This window comes from Drosophila suzukii, unplaced genomic scaffold (genome assembly GCF_043229965.1).
Source record: "Drosophila suzukii unplaced genomic scaffold, CBGP_Dsuzu_IsoJpt1.0 scf_20, whole genome shotgun sequence".
In the NCBI taxonomy this organism is placed as follows: Eukaryota; Metazoa; Arthropoda; class Insecta; order Diptera; family Drosophilidae; genus Drosophila; species Drosophila suzukii.
In genome coordinates, this window is record NW_027255907.1 from 208,793 (window position 1) to 227,990 (window position 19,198).

Consider the following 19,198-nt stretch of genomic DNA (forward strand, 5'->3'; position numbering starts at 1 on the left):
TCTCATAGTTTCCGAGATCTCAGCGCTCATACGGACAGACGGACAGACGGACAGACGGGCATGGCTAGATCGACTCGGCTAGTGATCTTGATCAAGAATATATACACTTTATGGGGTCGGAAACGCTTCCTTCTGCCTGTTACATACTTTCCGACGAATCTAGTATACCCCTTTACTCTACTCTATTTAACCCAGTGGTCGGCAGCGGCCTATCTAGTGAGCATAGGGAAGTGTTCTGCCCATCCTCTGCTCGCTCACGTATAACGTACATGTTCGTGTGACTTCGGCATAAGTCTTCGGGTCATTTTTTCTAAACTTCGGCGCGCTTTTTTGTTGCTGCGGCAGAGGATCTCAGTGCAAAGCAGAGAAACGTCTCGCTTCAGCACGCCGCGCGCAAACTTCGTGTTTGTTACACTCACACTAATGCAAGGCAAACTTGTGATGGTATGTGTGTGCCGACCACTGATTTAACCCTTCGCGAACGAGAGCCGCTATTCTTTTACAGCCACCGCTCGAGAGATCGATCTTTAGTGGTGCAGAGTGCACAAAGTGAGTTACTACAAAAATTTGTATTCTTTGGTTAAGAGTATAAATTCTGGGCATTCGAATTTAATGACTATTAAAATGGTCAAACAAAAGTCAAAGAGAACATGTACACCAGCTAAACGCAAATTAAATTGAAGATTTATATGATCATTAGGAAAACTTTTGTTGTGCTAAGGCCGAACGTTATTCATTAGTAGGAGAACAGTTAAAAAAGATAAATAAATAAATAAAAATGTTAGTAATGAAGTAAAATTAAGCCGTGAATACACTGAGAAAAGATAAGAACAACATTTAGAACCAAATAATGGAAAATATTTCTTTTGAAGAATAAGAGCCCTTTAAAACTTTAAGCATATCTTGTCTATGGAACCAACAATCAAATTTCTCTATATTTTATATATATTTAGACCCTTTATTAAAATTTAAGATTACCTCATACTTTGCGTACCTAGTGATAATATCTGTTTATCCTTATAGAGATAAAACTATTGTTTTTTTTGGTTATTAGACATCGATAGTTTACATAGCCTCTAGCGTTCTTATTCCCTTCTGCTATTGACATTTGCAGTTGTATTCCACTTAAGTCTTTTCCCAGTGTCAAAAGGGGAGTAACCCGCTCCGGCAACATAGGTATAGAATTTAATTTAGATTATTAAAAATGGATTTAAACGAAAACATGCAGTAATTACTTTGCTTAAACTCTGCAGGTGATTATGCGGTCGTAAGGGTATCTAAAGGGATCACGCGAATCTGGAGCCAGTGATCTTAGGTAAAGAGCTGGTCTGAGTAAATTTTGTGCTAAGAGGGTAAAATATTTGGGTCATAATGTGTGAGACGGTGGGGTACGAATGGATCCGAAAAAAATTTCGGCTATCTTCGCTTTTCCTACTTCCAAGTCCCTCAAAGCGTTGCGAAGTTTCTTGGGTTTATACGGGTGGTATAGAAAATTCATAAGCAACTTTGCTGCCATTACATCTCCAATAAAGAACTTGCTCACTCAGAAGCGGAAGTTTGTATTTACTAAAGCAGCATTAGAGGCCTTTGAAGAGCTCAAAGAAAAATTAAGCCAAGCTCCTGTCCTTAGAAGTGCCGATTTTTCGAGGCCGCTCTACATACACCGCGATGCCAGCAAGACCGGGGTTGGAGGAGTGCTAGTACAACATTCACCTGATGGAGGTAAGTGTCCAATAGCATTTGTTTCTAAAAACTCTGCAGGGCCCAGCAAAACTATTCTGTTACCGAGAAGGAATGCTTAGCAGCCATTGTATGTTTGAAAAGTTTTAGGGCATATGTAGAGGGCCAGAATTTCACTATAATAACGGACCATGCCTCCTTAAAATGGCTTATGTCGCAGTTTGACCTGAGTTCCCGCTTGGCCAGATGGGCTCTAAAATTTCAGGCATACAACTTTAAAATTGAGCACAGACGGGGAAAGCTAAATGTGGTTCCGGATGTATTGTCCATGGTACATGAAGACGAATTAGCGGCTTTAGATTTTCAAAATGGTTTATTTGTGGATTTGGGATCGGAGCATTTTAAGTCGTTGAAATATTTTGATTTGGTTGAGAGTTAAGGCTACACTTAGCAAAACCTTCAGGGTCGCGGAGATTCTTCCAAAAGCTTTATATTGATTTTCTAGGACCATACCCTCGCTCACGAAGCGGCAATAAAGGCATTCTTATTGTTCTGGATCACTTCACGAAGTTTGTTCTTTTGCATGCTGTGAAGAAGATGATCTCTAATGTGGTAGTAAAGTATCTGGAGTCCCATGTATTTCACACCTTTGATGTCTCCGAGACGATTATCTCAGAGAACGGAGATCAATTTCGTTCAGAAGCTGCTTTAACTTTAGTCCAAGCCCCACAGGGAAATTTGTCAGAACGGGTTAACAAGTCGGTAATCGCTGCTATTAGGTCATATGTCACAAGTGATAAAAAAGATTGGGACGAGTTCCTTTCACATATATGTTGCTCGTTGCGGTCAGCTATTCACTCGAGTTTAGGAACCAGTTCTTATTATATGGTATTTTGACAGCAGATGATAATTTCCGGCTCGACCTACTCTCTGATAAGGAAACTAAGTTTATTGGAGGATCGAACCATACATATCAGCTTAGTTCAGTTCAATGTTATTTACAGGTCCATGGTTTTATTCCTGTTCGAAAAGCTAATTAATTTTCCGTGGAAAGCGATACAAGTCATATTCAATATTTATAAAAAGAACATAAGGTATTTCAAAAAAATAAGGTATTGGAATATAATATTCATGATATAACAATGTATTTTACTAAATATAAATTTTAGCTTAAAGAAATAGTTTTCGATAGTTCTAGTTTTCTTGTATTATTTTTGCACAAGAAAATCTTATTAAAGGGACTTCCTCTAAATTTTATCAATTCATGTTTTTAGGCAATTAGAGACTTTAGGATTTAACAATAGGCGATCTTAATTTATATTCAACTTCTTTTGAAAATCGCAAATTAATTCATAGAGAATGCAAATAACTCAAGGTATTTTAATTAATTAATTGTTTTTAGATCGGGGCTTATGTTTAAATAAGTTTCGTTCACTTTACGGATAGGCGAGAAATGTGAAGTAATATATATATGTGATTAGTTAGTGTGACTCACGGCATTTCCTCCAACGTTGAAGATCGATCTCCGGACGGGATGGGTTGGCTGTAATCTAAAGGGTAGCGATATTTCTCGCCATATAGAATTCAAAGGGCAAATAAACATTTCTCTCATTTCTCTTAGACGCGCGAACGATTTAAACTAAACTTGTAACCCGTACCTAATTCATCGTACATAATTCATTAAAACCTAAAAAAAATCTAGCTCTTCTTAAATTAAATCACAGCTTCTCGGCGTGCATTATCTCTTTTAACCCGAGTGACTGGTTATTTTCTTTCAATTTGTTAATATAACTATCGCTTTACATGGCGTTGCCACTTGACGCTTTACGAAAAGTTATTGTTTGCTTTATGGCTTACATATCTTTGATTTCATTGATTTTCTTTTCACATTAATTCTTAAATTCGGGTTTTCAAAGCGCGTTGGTTATATAATAGGGTTAGGACTGATCCAATACGAAAGCGAGTTTTATCTCCATTAAGGTTAAACCCGGTTGGCTAGGTTAAGGCCGTTCACACACGCGGCGCTTTTACAACATAATCGGGTATAAATCCCTAAATCTGCGGCAGCGATATTTCACTCGGAAGCCTCCCAGACGGCTACGCGCACCCCTTAAAACTCGGCTGGTGTACGGATGCGTGGCATGATGGGCATCGGGACAGGTTATATAAATGAATTAAACTGCCATCGGATCCGCTCTAAGTAAAACTGCACTTCTTGAAAGGCACTACATAGCCCGTAGATAGGTAGATAGTAGATAGGGGTACTTCAGGGCACTAATCTCTCCAAATCATTCCTCGCGGGCCAACCTGACGATTGGGCATTTAAATTAATTACAGATATGGCGACATGCGTGTCTCAAAAAAAACCATACCTGACGATTGGGCCCCGAGATTTGATTTTGGCCTTCTTGAGGTGGTAAATCCTCCAGTAAGTTGGCCGAATCAATAAGATGCGCCTTTGGCGGCAACTTGTGGCAGCACTGGCTGGGTTTTCCACCCGGAATTTTTAAAAAATACCTGTAGTGAAATTTTGTTGGAGGTTAAATACGCCGCAAATGCACTTGCACTTACTTTAAGCTTTATTCGCTGGCTAGCTTTTATAGCTGGCAGCCACACTGAGTGCTAAACACCACTTAGAATACTGGATGCCACTCAGAAATACTGGATGCCACTCAAAAAATATATATTTCGGACTTTTAGTCTTTTAAGTGAAATTAAAATTTTGAGCTGCTGGCACGTCCGTTTCTCTCGCAGGTTAAAATAAGAAGAACTTAACCGGAATCGGCTGGATACCAGCGAGGCTCTTGGCGGAAATATATTTCATATGACGACCGACAGGTGTCAAAACTAGAACTTTCCAAGACCACCCTTGCTCAGCTGTTCAAAACTATCGAAATATCGAATAGCCGACACAGGTGGCCACACTAGGTCAAGCTTTGGTTTAAGCGGACCCTGTATAGGGCTTTTGTAACAGGCGCCGTTACAAAAGCCCCCCCCGCTAGAATCAGGCTAGGGTATTTGGCTCTAGATACCCTAGACAGATTACCGCTTGGAGTCGCATCACTGGCGAATATCTTTCGAGTGATAGTTACCCAAGAGTCGACCTTGCAAGTCCTCTAGTTCGTAATAAGATCTTCCCAATTTTCTTCGAACTCGGGCTTTTACGAATGATGGACCGAACTTGGCGTTATAGCCGGTCTGAAAGCAGCTTTGCTTGAAATTGCGTCGAAATACCTCTTGCCCTTCAGCGTAGGAAACAGCTCTCGAGCGCAAATTATAACGCTTTTCGTTACGATCGTGAGCCTTCTGCATTTGCTTAGTCGCTTCCTCTCGGATTATTTTAAATGAATCTTGCCTATTAAACATCAAGGATCGATCATCTAGCATGTTCAGTCTCCTTAGCAAGGAATAAGTAGAACCGGAAGTTACCATATGCTGGCCGAAAGCCATATAGTACGGCGTTGTACCGATACTGGCATGGATCGAGGATCTCAAGGCACAACATATCCTATTCAAATACTCATCCCAATCTTTCTGATCTGGACGAAGGTAAGCTCGAATCGCTGAAATAACAGAACGATTGACTCGCTCAGAGGCGTTAGCTTGAGGCGAATGAACAGCCGTCAGCATGTGTGAAATCTCATACGTCTTCATCAGTTTCTGAAACGCTTCAGAACGGAACTGGGATCCGTTGTCTGATACGACAGTTTCCGGGACACCGAAAGTCATGAAGAGCTCGCCTTCGAGGTACTTAATAACAACACTAGCATTAATCTTCTTTACAGGTTTTAGAAATACAAATTTAGAGAAATGATCTAGGACTATGAAAATCCCGATATTCCCGCTTCTCGAACGTGGGTAAGGTCCGAGAAAATCGATGAAAATTCGTTGAAAAAGTCGCACGGTTTCTGGCGCTTTTCCTAGCGGTGGTCTGAGAACTTACATGTCTCACAGGCATTAACGTATGCTTTCACGTCAGGTACGAGGCGAGGCCAAAAATAATACCTCCTAACGCGCTCGACAGTCTTATGTATCCCGCCATGGGAAGCTAATGGACTGTTATGGGCTTGGAAAAGAACTTCGGGGATCAGCTCTGATGGTAACCAAAGTTTCCATGCGTATTCATCGTGTACTTGCTCTCCAGTTAAATGTTCTGCTTTTCTATACAAATACCCCTCCTCTGTTTTAAGATCAGGGAAATTATCTTTCTTCTCTTCGACCTTAGCTACTAGATCTTTGTAAGCAGGAGATTTAAAGTGGTCCGAATTCATATCGACTAACAAACCTTCTCGCAAATCTATCGCCGCGACTTCGTCGTCGTTAACGCGGGACAAGGAATCAGGTACCACGTTCATAGTACCCTTACGATGCTCAATTTTAAATCGATATCTTTGCAAGGCTTACGCCCATCGAGCTAAACGAGAACTGAGATCATGGTTAGACATAAGCCATTTAAGCGAGGCGTGGTCAGTCATGATCGTGAAATCATGTCCTTCCACGTAAGCTCTAAAGTTCTTCAAGGCTAATTATAATTTCTTTGAGCTCGATTTAGTTTTTTCGAGATAAATGCTATAGGACGTTCGTCTCCTTCCTGAGATACCTGTACTAACACAGCACCGACACCAGACTTGCTAGCATCGCAATGGATAGCAAATGGTTTAGAAAAGTCCGGACTAAATAACACCGGAGCTTCGCTAAGACGAGTCTTCAAGATTTCAAAGGCTTTTAGTGCTTCTGGAGTTAGACTGAACTTTCGTTTGGTTGTCATTAAATCAGTTAAAGGAGAAGCGAGTGATGCAAAATTCGGAACGAATTTGCGGTACCAGCCACATAAGCCCATTAAACTCCTCAACCCTCGCAGGGTTTTCGGGACGGGAAACTCGGTGATTGCTTTCACCTTTTCAGGATCTGTACGAATTCCGCCATCACCAATGATATGACCTAGATAACGTACACGTCGCATGCAGAAATGACTTTTGCCAATATTTATTGTCAATCCTGCACGCTTGATGTGAACGGCGATCTCCCTAAGTACGTTAAGATGATTCTCAAAATTTGACGATACTACCAGGAGGTCATCCAAGTATATGAATACCTCGTTCCTGAGATGCGGTGGGACGACTTTGTCCATCAAGCGAGACATTGTGCTGGTGGCATTACAAAGCCCAAAAGGCATTACTATAATTGGTAGAGTGGCCTACCGGGGACTGTAAATGCAGTCTTATCTCGGGATTGAACTTCCAATGGCACTTGCCAATAGGCGTCTTTCAAGTCAAGACTAGTAATATACTCGGCCCTTGGCAACCGACTTAAGATGCCACTGATTTGTGGAAGTGGATATGAAACTATTGACCGGTGAAACTATTGACCTTTCGGCAATCTAAACAAATCCTCACTTTGCCAGGTTTATTAACCATGAAGATGGGAGAGGACCAAGCGCTTTCCGGCTCTTCAATAACCCCTAATTGCAACATTCTGTCTATTTCTGCGTACATACTCTTCTCAACAGCAGGTGAAACGGGGAAATTACGCTGTTTGACTGGCTTAGCACTGCCCACGTCAATTGTATGTGTAATCAAACTAGTCTGCCCAAGACCTTCCTGAGCGAATGAAGGAAAAGAATTGATAACATGAACTAATCTTAACTTTTCTGCTTCAGACAAGTCGTGTTTAGATTTTAGATTCTAGCTCGGATATATGCAGATTTTTGGGAAGAAGATCATACAGCCTCCAAAAATCTATGCCCAAGTATAGATCTTGCTTTAGTGATGGTACAATATAAATGTTTAAAATCTTTTGAATGTTTCCGTGTTCTATGTTAACTTTCATCTTGCCTACTATTCGTTGTGGGCTTCCATCTGCCGTGGTAGCACTAACGTTTAACGACCTGTAAGCACTATTATTCTTCATGAGTTCGCTGGCTAAATCACCCCCAAAGCAACTTATAGATGCCCCGGAGTCAAGTAAACCGTACACGGTACGATCTAATAAACGAACCGGCAAAAACGGTCGAGGATCTCTTGTTTCTGTCGGAACAGAACAAATATATTTCAATCCTAGCCGACAGGTTCTAATGTTTTGCTAAAAAGATTTGATTCTTTTAGAACTCCGAGATTTAAACCTTTCCAATAAAGGGTTAATACAAAATTTTGGATTTGGAATGTCAGGTAAATTTTTAACTTTACAATGCAGTAAAGAGCTGGCATTGCTTTCCGGAACGTCAGGGATAATTGGTGGTGTAACGAAAGGTACATCCACATTTAATCGGTCATCGTTGACTGGTTGCGAAAGGCACTCGAAATTTTCGGTTTGTACGGCAACTTCGAAGCGCCGGACTTGGAGTTTTTTGCACACTTTGCACAATTCGATTTGTAAGTGTTATCTGCTCCACAGCCGTAACAAAAAAGTATTTTATCCGCTAAACAATCCTGGTAAATGTGGCCATCTTTGCGACAATTCCAGCATTTTAAGGTAAACGCGTCTACTTCTAACTCGTTTTCCGACTCCGAACATTTCTGAGATTCAGATTCTAGAATCAGTTCTGATATTTCGCGTCTAAATGGGCTACTTTTACTATAACCGTGAGCGCGTTTGACGTCGTCGAGAAAAGCTTCGCGTCGACGACAGGTTTCTCTTAACTCTGAGACTGTTGAAATATCGACATTCAATAACTCATGTCGTATTTCAGGCCTCAGATTATTCTTGAGAACTCGGACAAGTTTTCTCGAGCTCCATGGTATCTCTAGTTGATCGACTAAAATGTTTAAGCTATCATAAAAGCTATCGAAGGTTTTACTAGGCTTCTGCTTCCTGTTGCGGATCAACTCCTCGATGTCAATATCATCCCTTTTCTGACGAAATTGCAATCGTAAAGCAGAACATAACCTATCCCAGCGGACTTCAGTTACTTACGGTAACGCCAAAAAAATTCGTTGGCTTTGCCCTCAAAGAGAATGCTGGCGTTCCTACAAAGGACTAAGAAATTCCCATCTAACGTTTGATGCGTCAGCGCCTCAACTCTATAAATGAAGTTATCTACTGAAACACCTGATCACGAAAATTTAATTTTCCATCCGTTTAAAATATAAACGACCTTGTCGGGTCTAGTTAGGAGATCGGAAATGTCATTTCGGTGAGAACCAGGAGAACCTATGTTAGGCAGGACCCGATGTCTGTTTTGAATTTGCTCGACAACAGCTGGCTCGTTATTTTCCTCGTCTACTGGAGAAGGAGTTGCTGATCTTTCCTCGCCACTTATAGCGGAATTTGGCGGAGTTCTGATCAGTCTCTGTACACTTTCTTCTACTGAATTCCGGTTTAAATCGGTAATTTTCTCTGAAAGAAGAGAAAACAGCCTTCGCTCAATGGACATCATTGTGACCGTGTTTATTGCGGTTGCTTGATCAGTAACGCTATTGTTGTTGCTCTGATTGTTTTTATAATAGTTTAGAAATAATTAAATTTTAAAAAATACAAAAACCAAAGAGAATCCACCGTAATAGATATAAAACTAAAATCTTCTCGATATATAAACCAAAAAAAATTAGTAAAACTGAACTTTTGCTTGATGTTTCCCGTATCGTAGGATAACTAAATTATTATTTTTTTAACTGCTAAACTTTCTCGGAAAAATAATAAGAGACAGATTAATCGGACTTCTCGTTTTCTCAAAAAAAACTAAATCCATATAGGGAGACGGTTAGATTTTCTAAAGTGTATTGCGGACAAAGTATAGTTCGAGAACTAATACTGCTGTAATCCTGCTTCACTAATAAAGAAAATGTAATCGCTCTTAGGCTAAACGAAATTAAAATTTCTACAGGTCTTTCGTGGATAGTGTACCACTTGAAGTTGTACCTATTTTCCAAAACGCTTGAGCCTATAGAAACCTTTTATTTTGCAAAGTGTGGTTAAGGTAATGATGTAGCAAATCAGAAAGGGTCAGAAGATCTACCGTAGTTTGATACTTTCTGCATTTTCCTCGGACTGAGTTTTCTAAACACCACTAACTAAGTAAAGAAAAAACCTAACTCTGATTATTAATTTTGGCCAGAAAGAAAACTAATGTTCTTTGTCTCTGTTTTCCAAAAGAATTAAAGATCAAAGAAAGGTATTTTGTAGAAGGGAAAAAATTAAAAGTTGAAATTAAAGAAGTATAGAAAAGAATTCGAATTTAATTACCGGTGAGTCTTAATGAGTGATTACTGTACTCACTAAAGCCCCACACGTTGAGCGCCACTTTTCTTTTTAATAATAAAGAATTATATCTGTAGCGTGTAACGGTTGGATGAAATCGGGAATCTGCAGTTGCGGGGCACGCTATTAGGGTCCGGCACTCGCTCGTCGGCTTTGGGGGTGGAGGTTTTGCGCCTACAGATTCGCGTACTGACTACACATTATTATCACTAAGATCAGAAATAAGCGTGCTAGCGACAAGAGAGGATAGTAAACTGAAACCGGAAGAGAACGATAAATAAATTCGGGAATAAGTATTATAGGGACAGAAAAGTTTTGGAGAAAGTTAGCTATGCGAATCCACGGATGGCCCTCCCAACCTATGATCACCACCTTAAAGCATGGCTTCGGTGACCCCTTCGATACCCTACGATCGAGAAATCATCAGCTTAGTTCAGTTCAATGTTATTTACAGATCCATGGTTTTATTTCTGTTCGAAAAGCTAATTAATTTTCCGTGGATAGCGATACAAGTCATATTAAATATTTATAAAAAGAACATAGGGTATTTAAAAAAAATAATGCATAGGAAGATAATATTCATGATATAACAATGTATTTTACTAAATATAAATTTTAGCTTAAAGAAATAGTTTTCGATAGTTCTAGTTTTCTTGTATTATTTTTGCACAAAAAAAATCTTATTAAAGGGACTTTCTCTAAATTTTATCAATTCATGTTTTTAGGCAATTAGAGACTTTAGGATTTAACAATAGGCGATCTTTATTTCTTTTGAAAATCGCAAATTAATTCATAGAGAATGCAAATAACTCGAGGTATTTTAATTAACTCATTATTTTTAGATCGGGGCTTACGTTTAAATAAGGTTCGTTCACTTTACGGATCGGCGAGAAATGTGAATAAAGTAATATATATATGTGATTAGTTAGTGTGACTCACGGCATTTCCTAAATCTGGCTGTAATCTAAAGGGTAGCGATATTTCTCGCCATGTAGAATTTAAAGGGCAAATAAACATTTCTCTCATTTCTTTTAGACGCGCGAACGATTTAAACTAAACTTGTAACCCGTAACTAATTCATCGTACCTCCTTGAATACTTTACAATAACAAATTTTTCTTTTAAACCTAAAAAAAAATCTAGCTCTTCTTAAATTAAATTAATGCTTCTCGGCGTGCATTATCTCTTTTGACCCGATCGACTTGTTAATTTCTTTTAATTTGTTAAATATAACTATTGCTTTACATGGTGTTGCCACTTGAGGCTTTAGAAAAAAGTTGCTGTTTGTTTTATGGCTTACATATCTTTGATTTCATTGATTTTCTTTTCACATTAATTCTTAAATTCGGTTTCTAAAAGCGCGTTGGTTATATAACAGGGTTAGGACTGATCCAGATCCAAAGAGGGTTTTTATCTCCATTAAGGTTAAACCCGGTTGGATAGGCTAAGGCCGTTCACACACGCGGCGCTTTTACAACATAATCGGGTATAAATCCCTAAATCTGCGGCAGCGATATTTCACTCGGAAGCCTCCCAGACGGCTACGCGCACCCCTTAAAACTCGGCTGGTGTACGGATGCGTGGCATGATGGGCATCGGGACAGGTTATATAATTGAATTAAACTGCCATCGGATCCGCTCTAAGTAAAACTGCACTTCTTGAAAGGCACTACATAGCCCGTAGATAGGTAGATATTAGATAGGGGTACTTCAGGGCACTAATCTCTCCAAATCATTCCTCGCGGGCCAACCTGACGATTGGGCATTTAAATTAATTACAGATATGGCGACATGCGTGTCTCAAAAAAAAACCATACCTGACGATTGGGCCCCGAGATTTGATTTTGGCCTTCTTGAGGTGGTAAATCCTCCAGTAAATTGGCCGAATCAATAAGATGCGCCTTTGGCGGCAACTTGTGGCAGCACTGGCTGGGTTTTCCACCCGGAATTTTTAAAAAATACCTGTAGTGAAATTTTGTTGGAGGTTAAATACGCCGCAATTTCTTAACAAATGCACTTGCACTTACTTTAAGCTTTATTCGCTGGCTAGCTTTTATAGCTGGCAGCCACACTGAGTGCTAAACACCACTTAGAATACTGGATGCCACTCAAAAATACTGGATGCCACTCAAAAAATATATATTTCGGACTTTTAGTCTTTTAAGTGAAATTAAAATTTTGAGCTGCTGGCACGTCCGTTTCTCTCGCAGGTTAAAATAAGAAGAACTTAACCGGAAGCGGCTGGATACCAGCGAGGCTCTTGGCGGAAATATATATCATATGACGACCGACAGGTGTCAAAACTAGAACTTTCCAAGACCACCCTGGCTCAGCTGTTCAAAACTATCGAAATATCGAATAGCCGACACAGGTGGCCACACTAGGTCAAGCTTTGGTTTAAGCGGACCCTGTATAGTAGGTTTTCAGGATGAACCTAGGTTCGCCAGTCGCTACAGGCGCCGTTACAAAAGCACCCCCGCTAGAATCAGGCTAGGGTATTTGGCTCTAGATACCCTAGACAGATTACCGCTTGGAGTCGCATCACTGGCGAATATCTTTCGAGTGATAGTTACCCAAGAGTCGACCTTGCAAGTCCTCTAGTTCGTAATAAGATCTTCCCAATTTTCTTCGAACTCGGGCTTTTACGAATGATGGACCGAACTTGGCGTTATAGCCGGTCTGAAAGCAGCTTTGCTTGAAATTGCGTCGAAATACCTCTTGCCCTTCAGCGTAGGAAACAGCTCTCGAGCGCAAATTATAACGCTTTTCGTTACGATCGTGAGCCTTCTGCATTTGCTTAGTCGCTTCCTCTCGGATTATTTTAAATGAATCTTGCCTATTAAACATCAAGGATCGATCATCTACCATATGCTGGCCGAAAGCCATATAGTACGGCGTTGTACCGATACTGGCATGGATCGAGGATCTCAAGGCACAACATATCCTATTCAAATACTCATCCCAATCTTTCTGATCTGGACGAAGGTAAGCTCGAATCGCTGAAATAACAGAACGATTGACTCGCTCAGAGGCGTTAGCTTGAGGCGAATGAACAGCCGTCAGCATGTGTGAAATCTCATACGTCTTCATCAGTTTCTGAAACGCTTCAGAACGGAACTGGGATCCGTTGTCTGATACGACAGTTTCCGGGACACCGAAAGTCATGAAGAGCTCGCCTTCGAGGTACTTAATAACAACACTAGCATTAATCTTCTTTACAGGTTTTAGAAATACAAATTTAGAGAAATGATCTAGGACTATGAAAATCCCGATATTCCCGCTTCTCGAACGTGGGTAAGGTCCGAGAAAATCGATGAAAATTCGTTGAAAAAGTCGCACGGTTTCTGGCGCTTTTCCTAGCGGTGGTCTGAGAACTTACATGTCTCACAGGCATTAACGTATGCTTTCACGTCAGGTACGAGGCGAGGCCAAAAATAATACCTCCTAACGCGCTCGACAGTCTTATGTATCCCGCCATGGGAAGCTAATGGACTGTTATGGGCTTGGAAAAGAACTTCGGGGATCAGCTCTGATGGTAACCAAAGTTTCCATGCGTATTCATCGTGTACTTGCTCTCCAGTTAAATGTTCTGCTTTTCTATACAAATACCCCTCCTCTGTTTTAAGATCAGGGAAATTATCTTTCTTCTCTTCGACCTTAGCTACTAGATCTTTGTAAGCAGGAGATTTAAAGTGGTCCGAATTCATATCGACTAACAAACCTTCTCGCAAATCTATCGCCGCGACTTCGTCGTCGTTAACGCGGGACAAGGAATCAGGTACCACGTTCATAGTACCCTTACGATGCTCCATTTTAAATCGATATCTTTGCAAGGCTAACGCCCATCGAGCTAAACGAGAACTGAGATCATGGTTAGACATAAGCCATTTAAGCGAGGCGTGGTCAGTTATGATCGTGAAATCATGTCCTTCCACGTAAGCTCTAAAGTTCTTCAAGGCTAATTTTGCCGCAAGACACTCCTGTTCGGTCACGGTATAATTTCTTTGAGCTCGATTTAGTTTTTTCGAGATAAATGCTATAGGACGTTCGTCTCCTTCCTGAGATACCTGTACTAACACAGCACCGACACCAGACTTGCTAGCATCGCAATGGATAGCAAATGGTTTAGAAAAGTCCGGACTACATAACACCGGAGCTTCGCTAAGACGAGTCTTCAAGATTTCAAAGGCTTTTAGTGCTTCTGGAGTTAGACTGACTTTCGTTTGGTTGTCATTAAATCAGTTAAAGGAGAAGCGAGTGATGCAAAATTCGGAACGAATTTGCGGTACCAGCCACATAAGCCCATTAAACTCCTCAACCCTCGCAGGGTTTTCGGGACGGGAAACTCGGTGATTGCTTTCACCTTTTCAGGATCTGTACGAATTCCGCCATCACCAATGATATGACCTAGATCAGGTACACGTCGCATGCAGAAATGACTTTTGCCAATATTTATTGTCAATCCTGCACGCTTGATGTGAACGGCGATCTCCCTAAGTACGTTAAGATGATTCTCAAAATTTGACGATACTACCAGGAGGTCATCCAAGTATATGAATACCTCGTTCCTGAGATGCGGTGGGACGACTTTGTCCATCAAGCGAGACATTGTGCTGGTGGCATTACAAAGCCCAAAAGGCATTACTATAATTGGTAGAGTGGCCTACCGGGGACTGTAAATGCGGTCTTATCTCGGGATTGAACTTCCAATGGCACTTGCCAATAGGCGTCTTTCAAGTCAAGACTAGTAATATACTCGGCTCTTGGCAACCGACTTAAGATGCCACTGATTTGTGGAAGTGGATATGAAACTATTGACCGGTGAAACTATTGACCTTTCGGCAATCTAAACAAATCCTCACTTTGCCAGGTTTATTAACCATGAAGATGGGAGAGGACCAAGCGCTTTCCGGCTCTTCAATAACCCCTAATTGCAACATTCTGTCTATTTCTGCGTACATACTCTTCTCAACAGCAGGTGAAACGGGGAAATTACGCTGTTTGACTGGCTTAGCACTGCCCACGTCAATTGTATGTGTAATCAAACTAGTCTGCCCAAAACCTTCCTGAGCGAATGAAGGAAAAGAATTGATAACATGAACTAATCTTAACTTTTCTGCTTCAGACAAGTCGTGTTGATCTGCCTCGACGTCGCTGCTAACTTTGCTAGACCTTTTAGATTCTAGCTCGGATATATGCAGATTTTTGGGAAGAAGATCATACAGCCTCCAAAAATCTATGCCCAAGTATAGATCTTGCTTTAGTGATGGTACAATATAAATGTTTAAAATCTTTTGAATGTTTCCGTGTTCTATGTTAACTTTCATCTTGCCTACTATTCGTTGTGGGCTTCCATCTGCCGTGGTAGCACTAACGTTTAACGACCTGTAAGCACTATTATTCTTCATGAGTTCGCTGGCTAAATCACCCCCAAAGCAACTTATAGATGCCCCGGAGTCAAGTAAACCGTACACGGTACGATCTAATAAACGAACCGGCAAAAACGGTCGAGGATCTCTTGTTTCTGTCGGAACAGAACAAATATATTTCAATCCTAGCCGACAGGTTCTAATGTTTTGCTAAAAAGATTTGATTCTTTTAGAACTCAGAGATTTAAACCTTTCCAATAAAGGGTTAATACAAAATTTTGGATTTGAAATGTCAGGTAAATTTTTAACTTTACAATGCAGTAAAGAGCTGGCATTGCTTTCCGGAACGTCAGGGATAATTGGTGGTGTAACGAAAGGTACATCCACATTTAATCGGTCATCGTTGACTGGTTGCGAAAGGCACTCGAAATTTTCGGTTTGTACGGCAACTTCGAAGCGCCGGACTTGGAGTTTTTTGCACACTTTGCACAATTCGATTTGTAAGTGTTATCTGCTCCACAGCCGTAACAAAAAAGTATTTTATCCGCTAAACAATCCTGGTAAATGTGGCCATCTTTGCGACAATTCCAGCATTTTAAGGTAATCGCGTCTACTTCTAACTCGTTTTCCGACTCCGAACATTTCTGAGATTCAGATTCTAGAATCAGTTCTGATATTTCGCGTCTAAATGGGCTACTTTTACTATAACCGTGAGCGCGTTTGACGTCGTCGAGAAAAGCTTCGCGTCGACGACAGGTTTCTCTTAACTCTGAGACTGTTGAAATATCGACATTCAATAACTCATGTCGTATTTCAGGCCTCAGATTATTCTTGAGAACTCGGACAAGTTTTCTCGAGCTCCATGGTATCTCTAGTTGATCGACTAAAATGTTTAAGCTATCATAAAAGCTATCGAAGGTTTTACTAGGCTTCTGCTTCCTGTTGCGGATCAACTCCTCGATGTCAATATCATCCCTTTTCTGACGAAATTGCAATCGTAAAGCAGAACATAACCTATCCCAGCGGACTTCAGTTACTTATGGTAACGCCAAAAAAATTCGTTGGCTTTGCCCTCAAAGAGAATGCTGGCGTTCCTACAAAGGACTGAGAAATTCCCATCTAACGTTTGATGCGTCAGCGCCTCAACTCTATAAATGAAGTTATCTACTGAAACACCTGATCACGAAAATTTAATTTTCCATCCGTTTAAAATATAAACGACCTTGTCGGGTCTAGTTAGAAGATCGGAAATGTCATTTCGGTGAGAACCAGGAGAACCTATGTTAGGCAGGACCCGATGTCTGTTTTGAATTTCCTCGACAACAGCTGGCTCGTTATTTTCCTCGTCTACTGGAGAAGGAGTTGCTGATCTTTCCTCGCCACTTATAGCGGAATTTGGCGGAGTTCTGATCAGTCTCTGTACACTTTCTTCTACTGAATTCCGGTTTAAATCGGTAATTTTCTCTGAAAGAAGAGAAAACAGCCTTCGCTCAATGGACATCATTGTGACCGTGTTTATTGCGGTTGCTTGATCAGTAACGCTATTGTTGTTGCTCTGATTGTTTTTATAATAGTTTAGAAATAATTAAATTTTAAAAAATACAAAAACCAAAGAGAATCCACCGTAATAGATATAAAACTAAAATCTTCTCGATATATAAACCAAAAAAAATTAGTAAAACTGAACTTTTGCTTGATGTTTCCCGTATCGTAGGATAACTAAATTATTATTTTTTTAACTGCTAAACTTTCTCGGAAAAATAATAAGAGACAGATTAATCGGACTTCTCGTTTTCTCAAATAAAACTAAATCGATATAGGGAGACGGTTAGATTTTCTAAAGTGTATTGCGGACAGAGTATAGTTCGAGAACTAATACTGCTGTAATCCTGCTTCACTAATAAAGAAAATGTAATCGCTCTTAGGCTAAACGAAATTAAAATTTCTACAGGTCTTTCGTGGATAGTGTACCACTTGAAGTTGTACCTATTTTCCAAAACGCTTGAGCCTATAGAAACCTTTTAATTTGCAAAGTGTGGTTAAGGTAATGATGTAGCAAATCAGAAAGGGTCAGAAGATCTACCGTAGTTTGATACTTTCTGCATTTTCCTCGGACTGAGTTTTCTAAACACCACTAACTAAGTAAAGAAAAAACCTAACTCTGATTATTAATTTTGGCCAGAAAGAAAACTAATGTTCTTTGTCTCTGTTTTCCAAAAGAATTAAAGATCAAAGAAAGATATTTTGTAGAAGGGAAAAAATTAAAAGTTGAAATTAAAGAAGTATAGAAAAGAATTCGAATTTAATTACCGGTGAGTCTTAATGAGTGATTACTGTACTCACTAAAGCCCCACACGTTGAGCGCCACTTTTCTTTTTAATAATAATGAATTATATCTGTAGCGTGTAACGGTTGGATGAAATCGGGAATCTGCAGTTGCGGGGCACGCTATTAGGGTTCGGCACTCGCTCGTCGGCTTTGGGGGTAGAGGTCTTGCGCCTACAGATTCGCGTACTGACTACACATTATTATCACTAAGATCAGAAATAAGCGTGCTAGCGACAAGAGAGGATAGTAAACTGAAACCGGAAGAGAACGATAAATAAATTCGGGAACAAGTATTATAGGGACAGAAAAGTTTTGGAGAAAGTTAGCTATGCGAATCCACGGATGGCCCTCCCAACCTATGATCACCACCTTAAAGCATGGCTTCGGTGACCCCTTCGATACCCTACGATCGAGAAATCATCAGCTTAGTTCAGTTCAATGTTATTTACAGATCCATGGTTTTATTTCTGTTCGAAAAGCTAATTAATTTTCCGTGGATAGCGATACAAGTCATATTAAATATTTATAAAAAGAACATAGGGTATTTAAAAAAAATAATGCATAGGAAGATAATATTCATGATATAACAATGTATTTTACTAAATATAAATTTTAGCTTAAAGAAATAGTTTTCGATAGTTCTAGTTTTCTTGTATTATTTTTGCACAAAAAAAATCTTATTAAAGGGACTTTCTCTAAATTTTATCAATTCATGTTTTTAGGCAATTAGAGACTTTAGGATTTAACAATAGGCGATCTTTATTTCTTTTGAAAATCGCAAATTAATTCATAGAGAATGCAAATAACTCGAGGTATTTTAATTAACTCATTATTTTTAGATCGGGGCTTACGTTTAAATAAGGTTCGTTCACTTTACGGATCGGCGAGAAATGTGAATAAAGTAATATATATATGTGATTAGTTAGTGTGACTCACGGCATTTCCTAAATCTGGCTGTAATCTAAAGGGTAGCGATATTTCTCGCCATGTAGAATTTAAAGGGCAAATAAACATTTCTCTCATTTCTTTTAGACGCGCGAACGATTTAAACTAAACTTGTAACCCGTAACTAATTCATCGTACTTCCTTGAATACTTTACAATAACAAATTTTACATTTAAACCTAAAAAAAAATCTAGCTCTTCTTAAATTAAATTAATGCTTCTCGGCGTGCAATTCCTCTTTTGACCCGATCGACTTGTTAATTTCTTTTAATTTGTTAAATATAACTATTGCTTTACATGGTGTTGCCACTTGAGGCTTTAGAAAAAAGTTGCTGTTTGTTTTATGGCTTACATATCTTTGATTTCATTGATTTTCTTTTCACATTAATTCTTAAATTCGGTTTCTCAAAGCGCGTTGGTTATATAACAGGGTTAGGACTGATCCAGATCCAAAGAGGGTTTTTATCTCCATTAAGGTTAAACCCGGTTGGCTAGGTTAAGGCCGTTCACACACGCGGCGCTTTTACAACATAATCGGGTATAAATCCCTAAATCTGCGGCAGCGATATTTCACTCGGAAGCCTCCCAGACGGCTACGCGCACCCCTTAAAACTCGGCTGGTGTACGGATGCGTGGCATGATGGGCATCGGGACAGGTTATGTAATTGAATTAAACTGCCAT

The 19,198-nt window shown here is 39.8% G+C and overlaps 1 long non-coding RNA gene across 1 annotated transcript; it reads right to left on the reverse strand.

Moving 5' to 3' along the window:
• Positions 1-9,611: 9,611 nt before the first annotated feature.
• On the reverse strand, positions 9,612-17,417 carry LOC118879738 (uncharacterized). Its single transcript, XR_005016084.3, has 3 exons — positions 11,903-17,417; positions 11,693-11,837; positions 9,612-11,626 (listed from the first exon to the last, which is right to left on the reverse strand). It is a non-coding gene; the product is annotated as an uncharacterized lncRNA (long non-coding RNA).
• Positions 17,418-19,198: the final 1,781 nt, after the last annotated feature.